The sequence below is a fragment of the Mauremys reevesii genome, unplaced genomic scaffold (genome assembly GCF_016161935.1).
Source record: "Mauremys reevesii isolate NIE-2019 unplaced genomic scaffold, ASM1616193v1 Contig2, whole genome shotgun sequence".
NCBI classification, from domain to species: Eukaryota; Metazoa; Chordata; order Testudines; family Geoemydidae; genus Mauremys; species Mauremys reevesii.
The window spans coordinates 3,803,773-3,826,770 of NW_024100826.1; the positions used below are offsets into that span (position 1 = coordinate 3,803,773).

General features: G+C 44.5%; 1 pseudogene; it reads right to left on the minus strand.

Annotated features, from left to right (window-relative positions):
* The window catches only part of LOC120393463, a 71,028-nt pseudogene that overhangs the window by 35,347 nt on the left and 12,683 nt on the right, over positions 1-22,998 (minus strand).

Sequence of the window (22,998 nt, forward strand, 5' to 3'; positions counted from 1 at the left end):
GTTCCTGCTTGGTCTGGAATCCTGCTCAGGGGGTGGATCTTAGAGCTCATGCTCCAGCCTGAGCAGGAACATCTATGCTATTATTTTTAGTCCTGTAGTATAAACCTGGATCAGTTGATCTGGGATCTGAGACTTCACTGCTGTGGGTCTTTTTTGCAATGTAGACACCCCCTTCATGTACCTGCAGGGAGCCAACATCTTACACCATCCTCACACTCCATGGATTCCTTTACAGAAAAAAAAGGGTAAATACTCACCCCAGTTTCTGCAGTTTGCAGTTTGCATGCCTCAGTCCCTCACACAGCAGCTTCACTCCTGATTCTCCCAGGCTGTTTCCTGCCAGGCGCAACTCAACCAAGGTCTGTTTGGTACCAAGAATAGAGGAGAGATCCTCACAGCAAGCAGCTGTCAAATGGCAATCAGAAAACCTGCAGGAGACAGGTAAGCAGAGAGGAAAATGAGACCTTCTGTCTGTCCAGTCCCTGCTGTGGGTTTCTAGAAAGATTCTTTTATTTGGGAGTGGGAGTGGGGAGGGGGAAATCACAGAGCTGTAGTAATGGATGGTGGAGATCACATGATCATGTGTGGATTTCAATCCATGTGCATCTGTAGATCTCATTGATCCTGTATTCCACATATGAGTGTTTTCTATCTCTGAGCAGAAACACTTGGGCATCTGATAATAAGAAAAGACAGGGGTGGGGAAGGGAATCTCACTGGGAATTAATGCCCCTGCTGCTGCACTGGAAGGTCTATTATAGTTTTGTGGATGGGAGGAGCCTTTTCTTCTCTCTTGCTGCATCTTTTCAATTGAGGGCTCAGCAAATAAGACACCATCTATGGTAGACTTAAACATTCAGGATTCAGGGATGGTTCCACTTTACCAAGTCTCAAGTCCCACCCCTCTCTTGATCATACAGTAGAAAAGGCTGGAATTTCCCTAGAGAGCCCAGTCTCAGAGGGCACTAGACAGAGGGGGGTCTCTCTTTGCCACATCCCTGAACAAGAACCTACCAGCCTTCTGCTGATAGCCTGAAGAATAGATAATGTTAGCAAGGGGGGCTCTCTCTACCTCCGGGAGAAGAATGCTCCTGTGGACCTTGGTACCAGCTCCTGGTGACACAGGCACTGGCACATTTCAGAAGAGACAAGGGTTCTATAACCCTCACAGCCTCATACTGCCCAGGCCAGGTATGGCTCTCAGCTCTGGTTCAGATGGCCAAAGCCGACTGCATTGGGCTGACTGGGCATGAGGCCACATGCAGGAGCAGGGGGCTCATGTCCTCCTAGAGTCATATCAACCATCTACCCGTGGAAAGGGGTTCTGGCAGGGTGCAAACAGGTCCACATAACACCCTCTATTATCCTCACAGAAAAACAGTTTGACTGACTCCTTCATCAGCCTCTCAGGAAGTCCCATCCCTGCAGCCCTAATTATCCGGTTCATACAGGGCTTGACAGTTTTGAAATCCTGTGTCAGAGAGGTGTGTGTGTGTATGTGTGTGTGTGTGTGTGTGTGTGTGACCGTACACAATTACAAAGCCCATTTTGTATTAGTTGTTGAACACATGTCAGAACTTGCCCAGGACAAGCCAGTGAACAGCATTTCCTGAGCAGGAAAGGTGCTTAACAGGCAGTTGAAGGACTGTCATTGAGAAGCCATCAGGACTATGCTCTGGAGTCATTGACTGTGATTGTCTCAACTTCTGGCCCACCCCCATGGAACAGCGGGGCCACAGGCAGGGCAAGCATGACTAGGAGATGGTGCAGGGGCAACCCAGTGGGTCACATGGCAAGGTGATAGAGACCCCAGAGCTGCTCTGTTCAGGGGATGGGTATGACCATCATGACATATAAGCAGGATGTACAGTAGCGAGAGAGGGCAAGAGGGACTCTGTCCAGCCTGAAACCCTGACATGCCTTGGACTCGTGGGAAGGACCCAATAAGACTCAGGGAGGAGGGATCTCAGGACTTCTGTTGCTTTTCAAAGACCTGTAACCCCTGAGTGCTTTGAAGACAAAGTCTCTGATTAATAAGCCCCTGTGCCAAGCCTGTGTTCCTTGCTTTCCTGCCACATTATCCCTGAAGGTGACAAGCTGGAAGCCCAGAGAACCCACAACCCAGGTGGAGCGCTGGAGCAGGGTGTGAGTCTGACTGGAGGTGGGACTTGGGAGATCTTAGACACTGATTTCAGGGCCTAGGGCAATGGGAAGGCAGCGCCTCACATTCCAAGGAAGGACATCAGACAAGAGGGCTGAGGAATGACCCCAAAGATCCAGACCTGGAAACAGGGACTAGACCACACCCAGGCTCACCTGGCTTAGAAGCAGGTGTCACCCAGTGATTGGGCCCCACTCACAACAGCCTGACAATCCTCCAGAGTGGTACTGGGCCAAGTTGTAACACCTCCATTCCCCGGTGTCATGGGATAAAGCTGATGAAACCTCCTTTTGAATCACTTGGTTAATGGAGCTTAATTTCCTTACACGGAAAATCATTTTCCTACCAACAGTGATTCTGGCTCAGAGTGAACAAGCTTCAGGCTCATGTGACTGGTCCATCGTGTCACATTTTACAAAGCTAAGGTGATAGTATAGACTCCTCTGAGATTCCTCCCCAGTGTGTCTTGAACTTACTAGTCTATCCATCCTGATAATTTTTTCCCTCATGCCTGCATGCCCATCTGAGTGGGGCCTTTCCCCAGGGACTTGATGTTCTATTTGGGGCAAATTAAAGCCCTTGGAAATGCCAACCAACATTTTAGAAAAAAAAACACCTTTGTTTCATTTGAAACCAATTTGACACATTAGCTCATAGACTCATAGACTTTAAGGTCAGAAGGGACCATTATGATCATCTAATCTGACCTCCTGAACAACACAGGCCACAGCATCTCACCCACCCACTCCTGTAACAAACCCCTGACCCAGGGGTCCCCAATGCGGTGCCCGCGGGCACCATGGTGCCCGCAGGGGCATCTAAATGCGCCCACATCCTGGCCGGCGGTGGAGCACCCGCCAAAATGCCACCCAATTTCTGAGGCGTTTCGGCGGCGACGCCTCTCGATGACATCACTTGTCGGCAGCAAGTGACATCACCAAGAGGCGTCGCTGCCAAAATGCCACAGAAATTTGGCAGCGATGCCTCTCGATGACGTCACTTGCCACCGACAAGAGACGTCATCAAGAGGCGTCACCGCCGAAATGCCGCAGAAATTCGGCGGCATTTCGGCGGGTGCTCCACCACCGCCATGGTCCTTCATCTGGCACCCGCCAGACGAAAAGGTTGGGGACCACTGTCCTGACCTATGTCTGAGCTATTCAAGTCCTCAACTTGTGGTTTAAAGACTTCAAGGTGCAGAGAATCCTCCAGCAAGTGACCCATGCCCCATGCCACAGAGGGAGGTGACAAACCCCCAGGGCCTCTGCCAATCTGCCCTGGGGGAAAATTCCTTCCTGACCCCAAATATGGTGATCAGCTAAACCCTGAACATGTGGGCAAGACTCACCAGCCAGACACCCAGGAAAGAATTCTCTGTAGTAACTCAGATCCCACCCCATCTAACATCCCATCATAGGCCATTGGGCATATTTACCACTAATAGTCAGAAATAGTTGGAAACCTTCATCTAATTAAAGTCTAAACTTTATATCCACTTTATAGCCAATTTATATCCACTTGTTCTTGTGTCCACATTGGTACTGAGCTTAAATAATTCTTCTCCCTCCCTGGCATTTATCCCTCTGATACATTTATAGAGAGCAATCATATCTCCTCTCAGACTTCTCTCAGTTAGGCTAAACAAGCCAAGCTCTTTGAGTCTCCTTTCATAAGACATTCCTCAGATCATCCTAGTAGCCCTTCTCTGTACCTGTTCCGGTTTGAATTCATCCTTCTTAAACATGGGAGACCAGAACTGCACACAATATTCCAGATGAGGTCTCACCAGTGCCTTGTATAACAGTGCTAACACCTCCTTATCTCTACTGGAAATACCTTGCCTGATGCATCCCAAGACTGCATTAGGTTTTTTCACAGCCATATCACATTGGTGGCTAACAGTGATCCTGTGATCAACCACTACTCCAAAGGTCCTTTTCCTCCTCTGTTACTTCCAAGTGACGCGTCCCCAGTTTATAACAAAAATTCTTGTTATTAATCCTTAAATGCATGACCTTGCACTTTTCACTATTAAATTTCATCCTATTACTATTACTCCAGTTTACAAGGTCATCCAGATCTTCCTGTATGATATCCTGGTCCTTCTCTGTATTGGCTATAGCTCCCAGCTTTGTGTCATCCACAAACTTTATTAGCACGTTCCCACTTTTTGTGCCAAGGTCAGTAATAAAAAGATTAAATAAGATTGGTCTCAAAACCAATCCCTGACGAACTCCACTAGTAACCTCCTTCCAGCCTGACAGTTCACCTTTCAGTATGACCCGTTGTAGTCACCCCTTTAACCAGTTCCTTATCCACCTTTCAGTTTTCATATTGATCCCCATCTTTTCCAATTTAGCTAATAATTCCTCATGTGGAACTATATCAAATGCCTTACTGAAATCAAGGTAAATTGGATCCACTGCATTTCTTTTGTCTAAAAATTTTTCCAAAAGGAGATCAGGTTGGTTTGGCACCATCTACCTTTTGTAAAACCATATTGTATTTTGTCACAATTACCATTGACCACAACATCCTTAACTACTTTCTCCTTCAAAATTTTTTCCAAGACCTTGTATACTACAGATATCAAACTAACAGGCCTGTAGTTACCCAGATCACGTTTTTTCCCCTTTCTTAAGAATAGGAACTATGTTAGCAATTCTCCAGTCATATGGTACAAACCCTGAGTTTACAGATTCATTAAAATTCTTGCTAATGAGCTTGCAATTTCATGTGCCAGTTCTTTTAATATTATTGGATGAAGATTATCTGGGCTCCCTGCTTTAGCCCCCTTTTCAAGTTTGGCTTCTACCTTGGATGTGGTAATATCTACCTCCATAGCCTCATTCCCATTTGTCATCCCTAAGCTCCTCATTAGCCTCATTAGCCTCATTAAAGCCTGAGGCAAAGTATTTGTTTAGATATTGGGCCATGCCTAAATTATCCTTAACCTCCACTCCACCCTCAGTGTTTAGCGGTCCCACTTCTTCTTTCTTTGTTTTCTTCTTATTTATATGGCTATAGAACCTTTTACTATTGGTTTTAATTCCCTTTGCAAGGTCCAACTCTACATGGCTTTTGGCCTTTCTCATTTTATCCCTACATGTTCTGACCTCAATCAGGTAGCTTTCCTTGCTGATCCCTCCCATCCTTGTAGGCTTTCTGTTTTTTCTTAATCACCTCTCTGAGATGCTGGCTCATCCAGCTTGGTCTATAACTCCTGCCTATGAATTTTCCCCCCTTTCTTGGGATGCAGGCTTCTGATAATTTCTGCAACTTTGACTTGAAGTAATTCCAGGCCTCCTCCACCTTTAGATCCACAAGTTCTGCAGTCCAATCCACTTCTCTAACTAATTTCCTTAATTTTTTAAAGTTAGCCCTTTTGAAATAAAAAACCCTAGTCACAGATCTATTTTTGTTTATCCTTCCATTTAGTTTGAACTGAATTAGCTCATGATCACTGAAACCAAGGTTGTTCCCACAACCATTTCTTCTATGAGGTCCTCACTACTCACCAAAACCAAATCTAAAATGGCATCCCCTCTTGTTTGTTCTTCAACTACTTGGTGAAGGAATCCATCAGCTATTGCATCCAGGAAAATCTGAGCCCTATTATTATTACTAGCACTTGTCCTCCAGTCTATATCTGGGAAGTTAAAGTTTCCCATGATCACACAATTTCCTCTTCAAAAGCTCTTCAAAAGGCCAGGAGGAAGTGGTCCCATTTTTACAGTTAATTCTCTTTACAAAAGTAGATCCTCACAGTTACGAACACCTTGGGAATGGAAGTTGTTCATAATTCTGAAATGTTTGTAAATCTGAACAAAATGTTATGGTTGTTCTTTCAAAAGTTTACCACTGAACACTGACTTAATAGTTTACTATGAGTGAGCAACTGACTCTGAAACTGTACTATGCAGAAGAAAAATGCTGCTTTTAACCATCTTAATTTATATGAAAAAAGCACAGAAACAGTTTCCTTACCTTGTCAATTTTTTAAAACGTTCCCTTTATTTTTTTAGTAGATTACATTTAACACACAGTCACATAATGTGTTTGCTGCTGCTTCTTTTTTTCTTCTCTGCTTCTGCCTGATAGCATACTTCCAGCTTCAAATGGGTTGTGTGGTTGACTGGTCAGTTCATACCTCTGGTGTTTGTAACTTTGAGGTTCTACTGTTGTTTATTTTTACACAGAGTTTTTCCATTCCCTTTACTTTGCAGTGAGAAATCAATGCATATTCCTCTGGTCACCCTCAGTCTGCTGTAGAAAAGGGCAGTGCATTTGCCTAGCTTCACAGATCACATTGGGATTGGTGTCGGCAAGAATTTGCTCTGTGGATAAAGGTGGCTGTGATGCCCCGTACATGTGCCGTTGTTGGCAAAGTTTGAGGTTTCAGTGTTTGGGCTTCCATTGTGTAGCAAACTCTTCCTTCACAGCCAACATATAAACAGTTCCTGGACAGAAGGCTTTGTCATGCTGACATTGAAGTTACTGTGACCTGCCCCCAGCCTTGTAGAAAGAGATTAAAAAATGCTGGGTTTTTAAAAACAAATCCTAAACTGTCATCCCTAAGCCTGGAAATTACAAATTCAGGTTCTACTTTAAAGTCAGTTGAACAAGGATTGGAAATCAGAGAAATGTGCAAACCCAAACTGTCTGGACCCTGTAGTACCACCCTGGGAACAACCTGAGATCCTGGAAAACACTGTTGGGGATTAAGTCCCTCCCCGCCTCACCAGCTTTGCTTGTAAAAAGCAGAGATGGAGCCTAGCAAGCAACCTCATTTTTGCCAGTGGAAGATGAAAAGTTGGGTAAGGGCAGCAACACTTCCCTAAAGGAAGATCCCTGGTACCTGCGCCCAGAGGACTGGAGCACAATGGATCCACATGTCAGGCCCTATAAAACACATGGGGGTTGGACCAGCTGGCTGCCCTCAGAAGAAAACGGAGGGGAGGGGAAAGCTCACCACCCTCACCCAAAATTCTAAGGGTGCGGGAGAGAAGGAGCCATGGAGGCCACTGGGGAGCTGGATGAGGTGTGGGGCCACGAGGCTGTAGAGCAGTAGGACAACAGGGTGAAGAGGAGATTAAGTGAAGTCCGTGTCAACTGAGGTTTGAGGAAGGCTGAGGGGAATTAAGGCCACTCTGGAGTTGCAGAGGGTTGGTGGGAATTCAGAGCCATATGGGGTTTGGTGAATAAGGGCTTGTGGCCGGGTCAGCCTTCGCAGCAACCCCTTGTGGTCCACCATGGTACAATTCACCATGCTTCTGTTTCCCTTCAAGATCTTCAATGGTCAGCTGCTACCTCTAATGTGATCCGGTCTGTGGTGACTTAACATCCCAGTTAAGTCTCACACCAAAGTTCTGCCTCTTCCAGGATAGCCAAGTTCCAACACACATAACACAAAACCAAAAGGGTGAGTTGTCCATCCCAGCCTATGGCTGGACCAAGCCCTTCTATTTGCTCTGTTTTTTCTACTTAACCCACACCTGGCCTCCCTGTTTCAGGCTGCCGTTCCCTCAAGGAGGCCCTGATCTGCAGCAGTCTGACCCAGCTTCCTGGCTCCAGACAGGTTTCTCTCACTGAGTGAGAGCCAGCGAGCTACTCCCTTTCCCAGCCAGCCAGCCACTCAGCTTGATTCTCTCTTTTTAGCCCCTCACTCTAGGCCTGTCACCTACTCCTGGTGTAGCAAGGTGGGGCTGATTGAACCTACAAGTTGTCAGCCCCTTCTTGGCTGGTGTGTGGGTTGTACACCCCATCACAGGGCCATGTGGTTTTATGGGCCTGGGGAATGCAGGAGAGGAGGGAGGTGGGGGAGGGAGAAGGAAGGTGTGTTATGGGGAAGAACTGTATACGTTTCAAACAATAGCAATTTCTTTTTGTAACTGGGGTAGAGAAATGTCAAATGGTAAAATAAAAGACACACTGCCAGCTTCCTGACACCCTTTCACCTAAACAACTGGGAAGGGCTGTCATGGCTAGTAATGAAGGTTTCCTGGAGCCAGCTCAATAGCCTCATACTCACACCAGAAATCATCTCCCAGCTCTACTCAGGCAACAGGTGCAACAGGGCTCTTTAGTCTATCAGAGACAGGCATAACAAGAACCAGTGGTGGGAAATTAAAACCAGACAAATTTAAATTAGAAATGAGGCACAAATTTCTAACAGTGAGGGCGGTTAACCATTGGAACAAAGCTACCAAGGGAAGTGGTAGATTCTCCATCTCTTGATGTCTTCAGATCAAGACTGGATGCCTTTCTGGAAGATGCTTTAGTTAAACCCAAGTTACTGGGCTCAGTGCAGGGGTAACTGGGTGAAATGTAATGGTCTGTGTTATACATGAGGTCAGAGTAGATGATGTAATGGTACCGTCTGGCCTTACAATCTATGAGTCCATGAATTTCTGTAGTGGATTTATAGCCTCCTCCCTTTTGGAGACCAACTTTTTCCCCCCCAACATGGAATTACTTTAAGCCATTGGGGCCTGGAAACACAAAATGATATTCCATTTAATTCTTTTCCGCACGTCTATTCCCTAGTCCTTAGCCACTGTCGTCCATGGCTATGTCACCTTTCTGTTGGACTGCCACAACTCACTCTCTCTTGGCATGGTCTAAGCATCCCATTCAGAAGGCAGCAGATCAATCCTTAATCTACAACGACCAAAGTGAGCATATCACTCTGTCTGATGCTCCAGCAACTCATCTGGCTTCCCATTCCCCATCCCCCCAAATTCAAAGTCCTGGTACTAATTTGCAATGCCAGAAATTGGTCCCAATCTGGCATGTGCACTAGAAAACTCCATGTTGCAATTTGCAGCAGTGTGACTGAACTGGAAGCTACAATGATGCAGTGCAGCCACATTAGCCATTTTCTTTTGTATGCACACAATGCACTATGTCCACAAACAGCACGCTCTGCAAGTGCTGCAGGCCTGTGGCTTGTTGCATCTGACCCACACTTCTTAACACAGCTCCCTGAACCAGGAGCATAACATCTATGGCTTATAGTGTATGTTCTCACTTCAGTTTTTTAGTTTGCGGCATTGCTCCTTTAAATGGTTCTGTCCTGCCCTAAAATCTGCACATATGTTGTGAATGGAACATCCTCTCACTTGCAGAAGATGTGATGCGGTCAGCAGCTCCCACTGCCCTCTGCCATGATGCTTGTGGGCCTGCAGGGCCAGGATGTATCATGAAGAGCACCAGCAGCTGTGGGTGTCTGTGCTCGTGAGGGGCTGGATTTTAGTCATTTGTTCAGTTGTTTTGATTGTTTTGTTATGTTTTCAGATCTCGTTTTGTGGTTTGTTTTGGAGCTCAACTAGCTGTTCCCTTGCAGGTAGCTCTTTGGGAGCTTGAGATGACCGTGCTCTGGGCTCAGAGGGAGAATATCACTCAGGGCCCCTCCTCCATGTAGCCCAGAGACTTCGGAGTTCTTCCTCACCTTCTGTTGTGGTGTCCCTGGGGTACGTGCAGCTTCCCGGGGGGAGGATGGGAGCAAGGAGAACCACGGGAAAATACATGGAGTTACTTGGAGGTGTGGGAGTGCAGAGGGTAGTGCTCGTCTGGCTGTTAATTCATTAGTTCATTATCCTGCTCGGCGTTCTTATTTGCAGATCTCAGCAGTATGGAAGTTGCTGCTGAGGCAGTGAACACACCATGCAATGTGTGCGAATGTACGTGCACCACGCACCAGGACAATGTCACTATCTGCTGCTTTTCCCTTTTATGGTTTTCAGAAGAATCCTCAAGGGACCAAATAAAACCAAGATTTCTGTTTTAAAGTTGAAATTCAGATGTTGTTGCAGTGTATTTCTGGCATTGCTAACCTGGGTGGGGAAGTGGGGGAAATGTTTGGGGCCAGACAGAGCAAAGACGGGACAGTCTCCGGCCAGTCTCCCTTCATATGCTCTGGGGCTGGCATGCAGCAGGGGTACAAGTAGAAGAGCTGGGTGGAACTTGGAAACAATTTTCTGTTGCTAATTTTGCATCACCTTTTGTTAATTCATCCACATTATGAAATCGCCTGCTTAGCTTCAGTGAGCAGCTTGTCACGATGATGCCAGTACTCTGAGCTATCCGAGCTGTCCGGGGCATTGTCGGATTGCACTGGGAATATTTATTGCCCCACTGCAGCTGCTCTGCCAGTGCTTGTGCTGAATCAGTGGAGAGAGACATGGTAGGTGACAATATGTCATTGCATTCTATTAAAATCCAAAGGTGATGTGATCTCTTGTGCATCGCTGTAAGTACGTGGCTGTGCAGTGTTACAGGTGTGTTAGGAAGATGTGCTGCTGCTGGTAAGGTCAAAGTTCTCTAGCACAGACATAGTCTCAAACCGCTCGATCCACCAGCACCCTGCAGAAGAGCTGTGCTCACAGGGACAATCCAACTAGAGGAGCCCAGGCTCAGACTCTTGGGCATTGGGGCAGAGAATTCTCAACAGCTAGAGCCCTGCAGTAGAACTCCTTGTCAGAGGGGATCAGACTGAGGCCTGGCCTGGCCATGGTCAAAGCAAAATGCAAGATCACCTCTTTGCTAAAGACTTTTCCAGGAACAACTCCAGGATCAGCACAGAATCATGGAGTGTAGGACTGGAAGGGATCTCAATAGGTCATTTAGTCCAGTCCCCTGGACTCAAGGCAGGACTAAGGAATAACTAGACCAACTAGCATGAGATGGAGATGGTGTAGTAAGAGGAGAGAGAAAGAAGGAAGAGAGTTGAGGGGTGGAGCAGAGAGAGAGAGAAAGAAAGAAATCAATCCCCTCCCAAAAAACCATACCTGTGAGTCAGGAAGAAATGAAATCCAATATGGTACAAAAATGTTAAATAAATAGATATGTTCAGGGCTTAGATACCCTGGTGACAGGTAGGACTGGACGAATAGTTTATTATTTGGTTCAGTGCCTGAGCTCAATAATATGAAATAAATATTTTATCTGGGTTCACTTGAAACAGTAAAGTCAATTTTTCCCGATTAAATGAAAACAAAGGAAAAAATTAGCTTGGACTCTAATGAAATGTTTTGTGCTACCCTAAACAAAATTATTAGTTTTCAGGTTTTGTTTTTGTTTAACTCTATTTTTTTAAAATTAAACTGAGCTAATTTTTCCTAACAAAACATCATTTTGACACAAACTTTGAAATTTTGGTTCAAAAATGTCTAAACTAAATATTTTGACTTTTTTGGAAACTTTCCCCCCATTTTTATTCAGTCAAAACCATTCATCAGATATGACCTGAATTTGTGAACAGTTTCAGTTGACCCGAAACTGCTTTATTTGCCAAATCAACTAATCACTGTGTAAATTTCACCCAGCTCTAGTGACAGGCACCTTAGAAATATCTAGGATTAAAATACCTTAGCTTCTCTCTCCTACTTCCTGAGTCTTTCCTGATCTCAAAAATTTCCCCTGGCCACACTACTTAGCCCTGTCTCTCAGGCTCATCTGTGGGTAAGGTAATTGGGTTAACTGTCATTGCAGCACTAGGCTGACTAAGCCAACCCCACATGTATTAACTGCAAATTTAAACACAATCCTCAGAAGTTACACAATTCTATGTGGTCACTGTACCAACCATGGTGAAGAGCTGCACTGTTGTAGAATTTCTGGGATAGCAGCAGTAATAAGAGGATTTTAAAAAGAAAGAATAGTTACTTACTCTAGTTTCTTTAATTTACAGTTTGGATCCTTCAGTGCTTGACAGAGCAGGTAAATAGACGAATGCTGTGGCTTATCCTGACGTTGCTTCCTTGAAAAGGAGAAAATAGAAATGTTCTATATTGCTCTCTGAAGACAGATTTTAATTCTATTTCCTGAACATTGAAATAGCCTCTTGGACAGTGTGATACGGTGCATATAGATTATTCTGCAGTTAGTTAGTTGTAAGTCCCCCAATTCAAAACTACATCTAGTACTTTGATATGTATTTTAAGTATACGGAGTCAAATAGAAAACATGCGACTAAGATTAATCCATTCATTTTATGAACTTGTGGTACTCTGATTCTCTGAATATTAAAACCAGTTCTAACTACTCACACAAATGGGAATGTCTCCAGAGGTTTTATGCTTGTGTGTCAGGCAGTAACTGCAGTATCATTTCTGGAGATACAGTAGAAATTATCATGTTTATTTAACTAGGAATGTTGTCTTTAATTTGCCCACAAAGCTAAAAACCAAATATAAGGTATTTGCTTAAAATTGTAAATATGACAACTGTTACTCAATAGTGTATAATTAGGGTTATGCTTAGTGAAATTACATCCCTAGGAGGAACCAGAAATGGAGCTGATTGTTTCCTGACAGCAGAATGTGTAAAATGGTACGTTAATTTTAAAAAGCAGCATCTGTATAAGAAATAGTGCTGGATGAATAATTAATCAACTAAAATTCAAGAATTTTAAAGTGAATTTATTTCCACTGTGTTTTATTTTGCACTTTCCAAATAGTCTAGCAAAGGGAATTTGCAGACAGGAATGTTGTTGAAGTAACACGTTTAAGTCACTGTTACAGAATATTCCTGTGAAAGCAAAATTTGTATTTATAATCCTGAGCATTCATACAAGAAATCTGGTTCTCATTTTTATGTTCATCGATTCACAGAACCAAAATATCTATGACCTGTGTGTCCAATCAAAATGAATAATTTAGAAAAAAATAATATTTAAAAAAAATAAAATTGTTTGGATAATTTGTGAAAAAGGCAACATTCATTGAGTGAATTTTTCATTATTATCTGCCCAGCTCTAATAATCAGGTCTTTCTTAAACAGCAGTTGTAGAGGACTCGGGGAGACAGGGTGATAGTTGGAGAGACAAGTGGGGTCACGGGAAGGGTTTTTTATCATGGGGGCAAATAAATCACACATAAATTGCCAAGGAAATGGACCAGAGTTTGAGGGGCAAAACCATGAGGAATGGAAGGGTATTAGGAACAAGGTAGATCAGAAGATAGGATGGGATGGTTGATGGTATTGCTGAGGCAGATGGTGGGTAAAAGGAGAGCAGGCCAAATCCCTGTCTTTTGTCACCCTGTCCAGTCTGGCTTCCTCACCACTGAAGCTTCCATCTTTGTTTTTATTAACCTCACCCTAGCCAGAGTTCAGGTACTCGGTCCTCCCTCTCGTCAACCTCTCCACTGCCTTTAACACCTTTGCCTACTCTCCTCCTCTTGAAACCTCTTCTTCCCTCAACTTTCAGGAGTCTGTTCTCTCCTGCTTCTCCTCCTACCTCTCTCATCAGCATTTCATGTACTGCATCCTCTCACCCCCCTCCATCTTTCATTGGCACCCCACAGGGCTCCATCCTTGGCCTCTCCTTTTCTCCACCTACACCTTGACACTGGGCAATTTCATTCAAAATGTGGTTTTGACAGTCAAATTTATGCTGAAGACTCAGATTATTATAAGGTAATCCAACACTGTGGTGTCCCAGTGCCTTCCACAAGACATCTCCCCTCCATCAGGAAAGAGCGAGGTTATCACTGGGATTATTTTTAAAGAACATGTGTAACGTGACGGTGCTGGTGAGAGCTGGTTCTCGTGGGAAAACTCAGTCAGAGACGTAGGGTTTGTATTTAGTTTTGAGGCAGTGTGTGTGTGGGGGGGGCAGGCGGTTCATTCTTATTACATCTATCTGGATAGAGATCTCTTTAATGTTTTTAATGAAGTAAATACTAATGGAAATTGTGTGATCATGGGAGACTTTAACTTCCCAGATATAGATTGGAGGACAAGTGCTAGTGATAGTTGAAGAACAAACAAGAGGGGATGCCATTTTAGATTTGGTTTTGGTGAGTAGTGAGGACCTCATAGAATAAATGGTTTTAGGGAACAACATTGGTTCGAGTGATCATGAGCTAATTCAGTTCAAACTAAATGGAAGGATAAACAAGAATAGATCTGTGACTAGGGTTTTTGATTTCAAAAGGGTTAACTTTAAAAAACTAAGGAAATTAGTTAGAGAAGTGGATTGGACTGAAGAACTTGTGGATCTAAAGGTGGAGGAGGCCTGGAATTACTTCAAGTCAAAGTTGCAGAAATTATCAGAAGCCTACATCCCAAGAAAGGAGGAAAAATTCATAGGCAGGAGTTATAGACCAAGCTGGATGAGCCAGCATCTCAGAGAGGTGATTAAGAAAAAACAGAAAGCCTACAAGGATGGGAGGGATCAGCAAGGAAAGCTACCTTATTGAGGTTAGAACATGTAGGGATAAAATGAGAAAGGCCAAAAGCCATGTAGAGTTGGACCTTGCAAAGGGAATTAAAACCAATATTAAAAGGTTCTATAGCCATATAAATAAGAAGAAAACAAAGAAAGAAGAAGTGGGACCACTAAACACTGAGGATGGATGGAGATTAAGGATAATCTAGGCATGGCCCAACATCTAAACAAATACTTTGCCTCAGTCTTTAATGAGGCTAATGAGGAGCTTAGGGATAATGGTAGGATAACAAATGGAAATGAGGATATGGAGGTAGCTATTACCACATCCGAGGTAGAAGCCAAACTCAAACAGCTTAATGGGACAAAATCAGGGGGCCCAGATGATCTTCATCCAATAATATTAAAGGATCTGGCACATGAAATTGCAAGCCCATTAGCAAAAATGTTAATGAATCTGTAAACTCAGGGATTGTACCATATGACTGGAGAATTGCTAACATAGTTCCTATTTTTAAGAAAGGGAAAAAAAAGTGATACAGGTAACTACAGGCCTGCTAGTTTGACATCTGTAGTATGTAAGGTCTTGGCAAATTTTTTGAAAGAGAAAGTTGTTAAGGTCATTGAGGTCAATGGTAATTGGGACAAAATACAACATGGTTTTACAAAAGGTAGATCGTGCCAAACCAACCTGATCTCCTTCTTTGAGAAGGTAACAGATTTTTTAGACAAAGGAAATGGAGTAGATCTAATTTACCTCAATTTCAGTAAGGCATTTGATATGGTTCCACATGGGGAATTATTAGCTAAATTGGAAAAGATGGGGATCAATATGAAAACTGAAAGGTGGATAAGGAACTGGTTAAAAGGGAGACTACAACGGGTCATACTGAAAGATGAACTGTCAGGCTGGAAGGAGGTTACTAGTGGAGTTCCTCAGGGATCAGTTTTGGGACCAATCTTACTTAATCTTTTTATTACTGACCTTGGCACAAAAAGCAGGAATGTGCTAATAAAGTTTGTGGATGGCACAAAGCTGGGAGGTATTGCCAATACAGAGATGTAGATGACCTTGTAAACTGGAGTAATAGTAATAGGATGAAATTTAATAGTGAAAAGTGCATTTAGGGATTAATAACAAGAATGTTTGTTTTAAACTGGGGACGCGTCACTTGGAAGTAACAGAGGAGGAGAAGGACCTTGGAGTAGTGGTTGATCACAGGATGACTATGAACCACCAATGTGATATGGCCGTGAAAAAAAACTTGGGTCTTGGGATGCATCAGGCAAGGTATTTCCAGTAGAGATAAGGAGGTGTTAGTACCATTATACAAGGCACTGGTGAGACCTCATCTGGAATATTGTGTGCAATTCCGGTCGCCCATGTTTAAGAAGGTTGAATTCAAACTGGAACAGGTACAGAGAAGGGCTACTAGGATGATCTGAGGAATGGAAAACTTGTCTTATGAAAGGAGACTCAAAGAGCTTGGCTTGTTTAGCCTAACCAAAAGAAGGTTGTGAGGAGATATGATTGCTCTCTATAAATATATCAGAGGGATAAATACCAGGGAGGGAGAAGAATTATTTAAGCTCAGTACCAATTGGACTCAAGAACAAATGGATATAAACTGGTCATCAGGAAGTTTAGACTTGAAATTAGACGAAGGTTTCTAACCATCAGTGGAGTGAAGTTCTGGAACAGCCTTCCAAGGGGAGTAGTGAGGGCAAAAGACATATCTGGCTTCAAGACTAAGCTTGATAAATTTATGGAGGGGATGGTATGATGGGATAACCTAATTTTGGCAATTAATTGATTTTTGACTATTAGCAGTAAATATGCCCAATGGCCTGTGATGGGATGTTAGATGGGGTGGGATCTGAGTTACGACAGAGAATTCTTTCCTGGGTGTCTGGCTGGTGAGTCTTGCCCACATGCTCAGGGTTTCGCTGATCACCATATTTGGGGGCGGGAAGGAATTTTCATCCAGGGCAGATTGGCAGAGACCCTGGGGTTTTTTTTGCCTTCCTCTGGAGCATCGGTCACGGGTCATTTGCTGGAGGATTCTCTGCACCTTTAAGTCTTTACACCACGATTTGAGGACTTGAATAGCTCAGACATAGGTCAGGGGTTTGTTACAGGACTGGGTGGGTGAGATTCTGTGGCCTGCGTTGTGTAGGAGGTCAGACTAGACAATCATAATGGTCCCTTCTGACCTTAAAGTCTATGATTCTATGATTCTACATTGGGCAGTGAGTTCCACCATTGTGGCCCCACAGCTGTGACAACTTAGTCTCCTGCAGAGACGAGCCTTTCCTTCCTTGTCAACAGATTGCTTTTTCTTGTGGAATAAAGCCACCAGGCCAAGTCACTGTCATGGAGGGACTGGAGCTCTCTCTCTCTCGCTCTCAGCTGGGGTCAGCACTATATAATGCTTTGAAAAGAGTCAGTTCAACCATGTTTAACTCGACTCGGGTCAATAGGGAGCCAGGTCATAACTCCATTACTCCTCTGCAATAGCCTTCTTCAGATCCCGCCTTAAAACTCACCTCTGCTGTGAATCCTGCAAAACACTTGACAATGGTTGGGCAGCTGGTGCACATGACTCCTGCTTACTAACTTCTGCCCATTAGACTAAACGTGATCATTTACTAGTTAGTGCATCACATGGTGGTGAGTTTGTGAAGTGGGAGCTGGAACTGACCAATCTCAATTCATTCTGGGGCCACCAACATCCTATTAGCGGGGAATCCCTAGCACTAGGCTGTTGGGTTTCAGGATTGTTAGACTGGATTCTCTTCAGGAGTCTACGCTCAGCTGGTTAGAGACAGCACAGCCATTGCAACAACCCTCCTGCTTGGGTTGTCTTCAGTAGAACTGGTTAGAAAATGTTCAACAAACATTCCTTAATACCTCTGGGGAGAGGAAGAGAGAGAGAGCGCTCTCATTGCAGAATGGCTAATAACCCTATGGTTAGTGTTTTTCTCTCTGTTGGAGCTATTCCACTTTGTGCAAATCCTTAAGTATTCATTGGGCCAGAGAGAACAAGACTGATTCTGTAACTGGGTAGTTAGGACACTGACCTGAAATGTGAGAGATCAGGGTCAGATCTGTTTCCTGCCTGATTTGGCCAGCGCTGATCTGCAGGGAGTGGTCCTGGGCTCTCAACCTCAACACATGAGCATCTGTCACTTGATTTAAAGGACCACTCCCATGAGTACAGAGGCTATTAGAGATCTGTGAACTGCTCGCTCTATGATCTAGTCCAGAGGTGGGCAAACTACGGCCCGTGGGCCACATCCGGCCTGCGGGACCATCCTGCCCGGCCCCTGAGCTCCTGGCCGGGACGCTAGACCTCAGCCCCTCCCTCGCTGTCCTCCGTCCCCCGCAGCCTCAGCGCGCTGCAAGCGCTCTGGCCTGCCACTCCTGCTGGGCAGCGCAGTGGTGTGGTTGCAGGCTCCTGCTGCTCTGAGTGGCATGGTAAGGGGGTAGGGGGGTTACATAAGGGGTAGGAGGTCCCGGGGGGCAGTCAGGGGACAGGGAGAATGGGGCAGTTAGATGGGGTGGAGGTTGGGGGGGCAGTCAGGGAACTGGGAACAGGGAGGGTTGGATAGGCTTGGGGGCTGTCAGGGGGCGGGGATGTTGATAGGGGTCAGGGCAGTCAGGAGACAGGGAGCAGGGGGGGTTGGATAGGGGTGGAGTCCCAGGGGGGTGGTTAGAGATGGGGTGGTCAGGTGACAAGGAGTGGGGGGGTGTTTGATGGGTCAGGGGTTCTGAGGGGGGTGGGAAGTGGGAGGGGGCAGATAGGGGGCAGGGGCCAAGCTGTTTGAGGAGGTACAGCCTTCCCTCTCCAGCCCTCCATACAGTTTTGGAACCCCGATATGACCCTCCGGCCAAAAAGTTTGCCCACCTCTAATCTACTAGACAGGAACAAAGAGCCACTCTGTCTGAATGTATTGATATTTTGGCTTTTTTCACCTTATAGGCAGGTTGGCAAAATGAATGAGGCTTAGATCCATGCTATTAGAGGCCTGGGTTCTATCCTCGGCTCTGTTGATGTGAACTTGCCAATCGCTCTGTTATCTTGGCTGTAAAATGGGTAGGTGATAGTTATACCTCCCCTAAGGCAGGGTTTTGAGGCCTATGTTAATAAGGGATGAAAAAGGCAGAGAAATATCAAGAGCAGCCAAGAAACAGCTGGGATTAGAACTCACAAGCTTTTAGTTGGTACCTCAATGCACCATCTGCTAAGCTACTCACTATTGTGGAATCTTCCCTCACCCAGAAAAAAACAAAAAAACCTCTACACTCTCTGCATGACATTGCACTGGTTATGTGGAAGATTGCACTAGTTATGTCTTGCAAGATGTGCGCGGCATGGTAGGTCGGGTTAGGATTGTTTTTGGAGACCTGCCAAGCAGTTGTTAATAGCGACACTGAGACACACCACGAATTATTGAATGCACCTTTTTTTTTGTTAAAATCTAATTATACTGATAGGAAGAAGCTTCTGAAATATTTTTTAAGATCCTATGTACTACTGATTTTTTAAATGATAATTTTAGTTTTATCCACATGCAGCAAATTGTGGTGAAGAGTTCTAGCGAAAACAATTGTTCTTTGTTATTTTAAAGTGCTGCAGCATAGTTTGGTGGTGAAGACCAGGGCCAGCTCCAGACCCCAGTGCGCCAAGCGCTCTTGGGGCGGCATTTTGCCGGGAGGGCGGCAGGCGGCTCCGGTGGACCACCCGCAGGCGTGCCTGCGGAGGGTCCGCTGGTCCCGCGGCTTTGGTGAACCTCCCGCAGGCATGCCTGCTGGAGGTCCACCAGAGCCGTGGGACCAGCGGACCCTCCGCAGGCACGTCTGCAAGAAGTCCCCCGGAGCCACGGGACCGGCGACCACCAGAGTGCCCCGTGCGGCGTGCCGCCCTGCTTGGGGCGGCGGAATTCCTAGAGCTGCCCCTGGTGAAGACACATGTTTTCTGGTTGCAGTTAGGGCTGGTTGAAACTCAGAATTTTGTGGGAAATTTCAAGTTTGGTTTTGTTCTGAATTTTATTTGATCAGCGAACTGTTCAAACACACTGCCTTCTACACACAACAGCACGGTAAAACTACATGCTGATTTTCAGTTGAGGCCTGATCAACACACAATGTTATTACTGCTATAACTATTTTGGTTAGGAGACAAATTTTTACCAAAATGTTTGGACCAGTACAATCTCTAGGGTGGATGCAATTTTACTACTATAAAAGGTGCCTTAGTTGTACACCGGGGATGTGGAAGCTTGTTTTGTTTCCTAGTGATTTCCTCATCATGGAAGGTCTCAGTGAGCAGCTCTCAACCGTTCTTGTACAATTGTTGACACAAAGCAGGTTTCCCTCCCCCGCTCTTTTGTCTCACCCCTTTCTTATCTGTACACAAAACAGTACAGCAAACATTTCAGTCATTGAGAGGATAGAGCAGACCAAACAATTACGATTTTTTTTTAAAAAGGTCATTTTTTTCAGTAGTGTGATAACTGTATCATTAGCTTACAGTAACAGTAGAATTGGTCTCAGGTGGATCATTCAGCCAATTAGTAGTTATCAAGACAGAGGGAAAGCAACATTTAATCTGTTAAAGAAACTACAGATTTTTCAGCTCAGATAATACTTACTGATGTAGCCACTTTTGTCGTCTTGGGAGTTCTTCCTCATGGTCTTCTAAACTAAATGTACAGTCATATATACAAAGTGACTCCAGACTACGACAATGCTTTACACAGAATGAAAGAGCCCTTTGATCCATCTGGGTAAATTTATTTTGATTTAATTTCAGTTCAGTGAAGTGATCCAATGCATTAACTGCAAAATCTTCTTCATACATCTCATACACACAGTGAAACAACTCAAGCTGATAACTTTGATAAATCCCCTCATGAACACAGGGCAAGGTTAAATCTGTTTGTTGGTTTGCTTGAACCCACTTCAGTAAATCTGCCTTAATTTTAGGTGAAAGTTTACACCCACATTTTTCCTGCAGGTCCTTCATTCTTTCTTCATTTAAGAACCCAAACAGGAATCGCACTGTTAACATTAAATAATTTTTAGAGTTTCTATAGTTTTCTAACAACGTTTTCACATCTTTCTTGGGAATCCCTGAATCTATTGTTTCATCTTCCTCCAGGACATATAACAAAGCTGCAAAAAATTCCTGAAAGCTTAAGTGAATGAAGCTGTAGAGACATTCACAGTCAGTTTCTTTTTGAAAAATATTCTCATTCAAAAAGAGAGGGAGAGAGTTTTCTCGATCTAAGCCAAACTTCTTGATTTCTTCTTCCTCAAACAGTATCTTTTGTTTCCAGATTCCATCAGCAGCCAAAGAGCAAAGTCCCCTCAGATTTCCATATAAGTGTTGCTTTGTATTGTTGCTGAGAGGCTTGACTAAACTGGAAAGATATACACTCCAGTGACTGTTTTTGAAGTTTGTGTGAGATTCTCACCTTTTTCAAGCTGTTGTTTCAGAACAGTGCAGATGATCCAACATACGAAGGGGACAAAGCACATGGTGAAAAGAATTTCATTTGCTTTCACAAATCGTAAAGCTTGTTTTGCTTGGTTTTCATTTCCAAAGAACTTGTGGAAATATTCCTCCCGCTCAGCTTCGGAAAACCCCAGGATCTCTGCATAACGTGAGCATTCCAAACATTGCCCGAGTTTCTCCAGAGCAGCTGGTCTTGTAGTGATCATCAGGTAGGATTCAGGAAGAACTGTTCTCCTAAATAAACTGCTCAGGAGGATTTCCATTGGCTTCTTCTCCCAGGGGTCAGTGCACAGATTATCTTTAGGCTGATCAAAGGAAAATCATCTATTATGAACGGGAGTTTTTCTGGATTCACTAGAATGTGGTTAACTGGTGCATTTGTATTAAGCCAACTTTTAAAAATCATATCAGCCACACTTCCCTGCTCATTAAGAAGGTTCATTTCCCTGAAGTTTATGTAGAAAACATAATCAAACTTTTTCTTATAGAGTTCCCCAGCTGCCCAACCGTACATGATCTTTCTTGCAGTCATTGTTTTCCCAATCCCAGCAGCTCAACGACTTGTGGTGTTTGTCCATCTTTATCAGGTTTATAGAGAGTGGCCAGTGTAACTGCAGAACTAGCTCGTTCAGTCATGATTTCTGCATGTCTCCATCCCATGGCCATTATTTCATGTTCTCTCTCCTTTGCCTGACGAGGTCTGTCTACAATAATGAGGTTTGTGTATCTTCTGTTTAGAATCATATAGTCACCAAAACGACTGTTCATGTCTTTTATTAGCTTGTATTTCTTTTTAATATCTTCTTTATACTTCTTCTTGTAACCTGTATCAGCAACATGAGACGTTAGAAATATTGAACTGAAAGTTCAGAAAACAGACAGACTAATCTCTTAAAATAGTTCTACTGTAACAACAATAATGGTTCTTCACATTTATAATGAAACCTTCTTCAAAAAGGATCCTGAAATCACTCAACTGTGGGTGAGATCCTGCAGCCCTTATTCAAATACGGTCGCCCCACTGAAAGTATTCATTTGAGTAAAGACTGTAGGCATCACTTCATCCCCAGTGAAATGCAACCACCTCTCTGGTGAAACCCAGCTACTGTCTGACAGTGCACAGGAACACTACACAACAAGATAGGTCAACAGTGGAAGAGAATATCATATGCAGTTGAAACAATACTGGGAATGTAGGTGGAAAGAATGTAACTTCATAAACTAGAATTTGTCAGGACACATGGGTTTACAAGAGAGAGCATCACAGGATCTTTAATTACCACAATTGAGTACTTCCAGTTACCTTCCTCACTTAAGAGATGGTGCCCCTACACAGGGGCGGCTCTAGACATTTCGCCGCCCCAAGCAGGGCAGCATGCTGCAGGAGGCGCTCTGCCGGTCGCTGGTCCCGCGGCTCTGGTGGACCTCCCGCAGGCGTGCCTGCGGAGGGTCTGCTGGTCCCGCGTGGCCACTGAAGCTGCGCGGGACCAGCGGACCCTCCGCAGGCACGCCTGCGGGAGGTCCACCGGAGCCGCCTGCCGCCCTCCCGGCGACCGGCAGAGCACCCCCCGCAGCATGCTGCCCCAAGCATGCGCTTGGCGTGCTGGGGTCTGGAGCCGCCCCTGCCCCTACAGCAGAGTGTCCTCCAGCATGAGGCTAGTACATTTGCTCAGTACTAACCCAGAGGGACTCTTTGCACACATCTGTATTGGAAGTTGCCCAAGGTAATAAAAGTCCCACTCAGCCCATTATATAAAATTGTTTGTAAAACAACTGATACAAACTGGATTATTTAAGCTAGAAAAGCAGTACTGAGGGGTCTGCAAGGCTCCTGGTAAAGTCTTAGGTTGGCATGACAATGAGCCGAGAGATTCTAGAAATAGGAAAAATGTTTATAATTGAAATCACCAAAGGATTTTGATTGGTTCATTGTAATGGCATGAGGCTGCCACCCCATTTTGTACACAGTTTGTCTGACAGTTGCTAGAAGGAACAGAAGAGCACATGAAATGGAAGGTGCAAACTTCCCCATCATGGCTGCAATTCCTGGGATTGACCATGACACGAAGAGTGGAAAGACAGACAAATTGCTTAGGATGAGAACAAAAGGATTGAACAAAGATGTAGGGACAAAATCAGAAAGG